General features: G+C 34.3%; 1 long non-coding RNA gene across 1 annotated transcript; it reads left to right on the top strand.

Moving 5' to 3' along the window:
* The first annotated feature begins 1,339 nt into the window (after positions 1–1,339).
* Positions 1,340–2,496, top strand: LOC143573659 (uncharacterized). The gene is made up of 3 exons (XR_013142472.1): positions 1,340–1,409; positions 1,547–1,787; positions 1,961–2,496. It is a non-coding gene; the product is annotated as an uncharacterized LOC143573659 (long non-coding RNA).
* The last annotated feature ends 1,117 nt before the right edge of the window (positions 2,497–3,613 follow it).

Here is a 3,613-nt window from a genome sequence, read left to right as displayed (position 1 = left end):
TTGAGTAGAAAAGAACGAATTACTACCTCTCTTTATATAGGAATCGGATTTTTATCATCAAAATCTTAAAACTTTGTTTCTAACTCGAAAATAATTAGGATAAACACTCAAATTAGATAATTATCTTAAGTTTGATGATAGAATTCGTAGATTAACGATAGATTATGCTAGGGATATTCTAGAACCAAAGATTTGAACATAGAAGAGATTATGATGAAGATTAAGTGTTAAACGGGTAAAAAACAATCTAAATGAGCTGAAACACGAACCAAGCTGATCTGTTTTAGCTACTTAACTGCACCCCGCTAAGAGCTTTGTCACCCTCGTCGTGCGACGTGGCGAGGTGGTTTCACCAGATTTTCTCATTTGGAAACTTTAGTCCATATGCTTTTTACCAGGGCCGGCCCCAACCCTTGGGGGTGGGAAGGTGGTCGACGGCCACAGGCCCTGACACCCCGCAAGGCTTGAATTTTTTTTAAATTATATATATTTTTATTAAATACAATATGTATCTATAATGTTCAAACTCAATTACATAACCACTACCTTGGTCTTGTATCAAAGGGATACTACTCCTAATAAAAATGTTATGGGTTTTAGTCTCATTTAAGACATATTTAATCCTTTTTTTATACAAATGTTTTTTACACAATCCAAATTATAGCCAAGTAAACCCATAAAAAAAATAAAATATTTGAACCCAACAAAATACTCTTTTTACTTAAGGCCCAAAAAATTTTTCACCTTCCGCCCAACACTTTGTTTGCTTTCTCAGAGCCGGCCCTACTTTCTATAAACGAGTTTTACGTTCAATTTAAGTATTTTAAGGTGTTTTAACATGTTTAAATACCAAAACAATATAAAATAAATTAAACCACACAAATTACTAATAAAAAATTTATTTTAATAATAAGATAATTCGAATGCAAGCCCGGGTCGGGTAAATTATGACAAACAAATAACCAAAAATAACGGATTGTCACATAGGCAGTACACACGCTATCGAGTTGTGTGTTGGTAATCAAAAATCATTCATTTATGCCAATAACAAAAACGATTATTGCGCAGAGAAATTATATATATATATTAAATCACAACTTACGGTTAACACACAGATTGCTACTATTCATAAGAGCTACCACTTACTTACCTTTTGACACGTATCCAAAACAACACCCTTCTCACGTTATTGACATATGTATCCCTGTTTACACCCCCACCCTGTTCTTTCTCTCCACTGCTCCGACTATTGATTTTGGTATCAATAACTCCGGCGGTCGGCGACTAGGGTTTTGCACAACAATACGAGTGGTCTACATGTCTTCTCGCCATCATTTAGAGCCCTAATGGTGAAACCCCTTTAAACGTTTACGTTGTATTAGTTGGTTACTCCTCCATCATCGTAGAAGGTAGTTTCTCGGCATCAATTTGTGTTAATTTCTGCTTTTTTATTGTGTTGATTATTGGGTTAGGGTTTCACTTTTTATGGCTGCAATTAATGTAAGACATGGGGTTTTAATGTTTTTTTGCCGTCTCTGATTTTTAGGTCCTCCGATGAAGAAGACACAGTGGTAGTGATGTTGCCCATGAAGATAAAAACCCAAACAGTAAGTTTTTAGTTTTCTCTTTTCATATAATGGATGTGTTTTGTTTAGACTATTAACTTAGGTGGTTCTTTTTATGCTTCTCGGAGATGCGAATTAACATGGGCATCATTACACTTTGTTTGACTTTCAGAGTTTAAGTTGTTTAGAAAGATGATGTTGTACTTACGAATTATTCTTGCAGTTTGCAATGTTGGATGTTCGTTTCAAGTAGCTTTCTTATCAGGGTGTATTTTTGTATACGGTTAAGGTCAGGTTTACAACATATTCTTTCGTTTTATTTAATTATCTTTAGTGGCCAAGGAGCAGTTTAAGAGTGTGAATGCTCTTTGTGATCTAAAGCATGGATTATCTAGATATGGGTATCCTGAAATCGCCATCACAAGTGGAGAAATACCTTGACTTGCATAATGTCCTTCATTTGACTCTCAAGATGAGCAGCTAAACGTGATCTCTTTAACACCAAATCATACATCAAATGTTGTTTGTTTACATCATCTTCAAGATACAATCTTTATTTTGGGGACCATAATGCAGTTACTTAAAGCAACTTGGTGTCTTACAAACATAGCTGCAGGAAATCCTAAAGCAACAAGAGTGATTACCAGCATTACCGTTACTCATTTCTTATGTCAGATAATTAAATAATGAGAGCTCTAGAGAAACTTACATTGACCTTTTAAAGAACAAACAACATTGATTCACAAGAAATTACTATCAATTGGTTTCATTATTTTTTCCTATTTAAAACCTACAAGCTGTTGGAATGGGACAGGAGGCTTTCAAGGTACCAGCTGTTGCAGAGTTGTACAATAAGGCTAATGAGATATTAGGGTGAGCCTCAATAGTTTCTTTATTCATAATGTTATAGATGCTTAGATTTTAGGTCAGGTTAAATGTTATTTTTTATTACTCTTATTAGTGAATAAATAAAGCAATCAACGTACAAAACAACGACCCGCGCAGCGAAGCGCGGGTAAATTTACTAGTTATGATTAAAACACAGTGATTACAATGACTGACACTATTTTCCTACATATATACAAGTTAATTTAATCGATGCCTCCAAACATTACAACATCTGGGACAAAACAATCTGACCCCTTAAATATTTACGACAATTACACTAAGACTCCAAAACACACTTTATAATAATGAAACTTATGTCCTTTACTTTTTAATAATTATAATTTTAATTAAATACTAATAACCCCCCCCCCCCCCCCCCTAAACTAAACTTAGTTTAAGTTAGGTATTTGTTCCTGGTGAAAACGTACTAGCTAGCCTGTAAACCCAAGATTTTTAACTTAAGCACAACAAAAGCAAAACTGATTATTAAACATCTTGTCGGTAATTCCGTAAGTTGGTGATATGGAATGACCTAAGTTGACAAGTCAGTCAAGTCTCTTTAGTTTCCTAGTTGTAATATGATAATATGATAATGTCTTGGTCACGAAGTTAAGGTTATATTATATAGGGCTTGGTTAAAGGGTTAAGATGTGTGATCAATAGAGAATTGTGGCCAAGCTCGAGGTGTCGGGGTTGATATTGTAACTCCTCGACCTTTGGCATAATATGCCGGGACGGAATATGTTGGGGCGGTACGTACAGATTGCTCACAAGCCCATGACACTATTAATGTGAGGAATATAATTATTTCATTTCATTAAATCACAAGTACACAATTTGGCAAATCCAATAACAATACAAGAACGTTGAATTTCATTATGATATGTTTCTAATAACCTAATGATACAACTATCTAGTCTTCAATCCTCAAATCTAACTTCAACATGCAGCACGTTTAAAATAATATGATTTTGCAACACGTATGTTGGTGAGCAAAAGTCGAAAATAAGCGTTAAGCGAGCTTAACCGGGCGAGTTTGGTTTGACGAGTGATCCTATAAAATATTTCTAGGTTCAATATATTCGAGAAAATATTGGAAATGAAATACTTAGAATATTCGGTTCATGGTTTAGTGTTTTAAATCTTTAAAAAATATATAT

The sequence above is a fragment of the Bidens hawaiensis genome, unplaced genomic scaffold, assembly GCF_021521415.1.
Source record: "Bidens hawaiensis isolate Kalapana, Puna unplaced genomic scaffold, B.hawaiensis_p1.1 tig00026607_1, whole genome shotgun sequence".
Classification (NCBI taxonomy): Eukaryota; Viridiplantae; Streptophyta; class Magnoliopsida; order Asterales; family Asteraceae; genus Bidens; species Bidens hawaiensis.
Note: the sequence above shows the minus strand (reverse complement) of the source record. Positions and strands in the feature narration are given on the sequence as shown.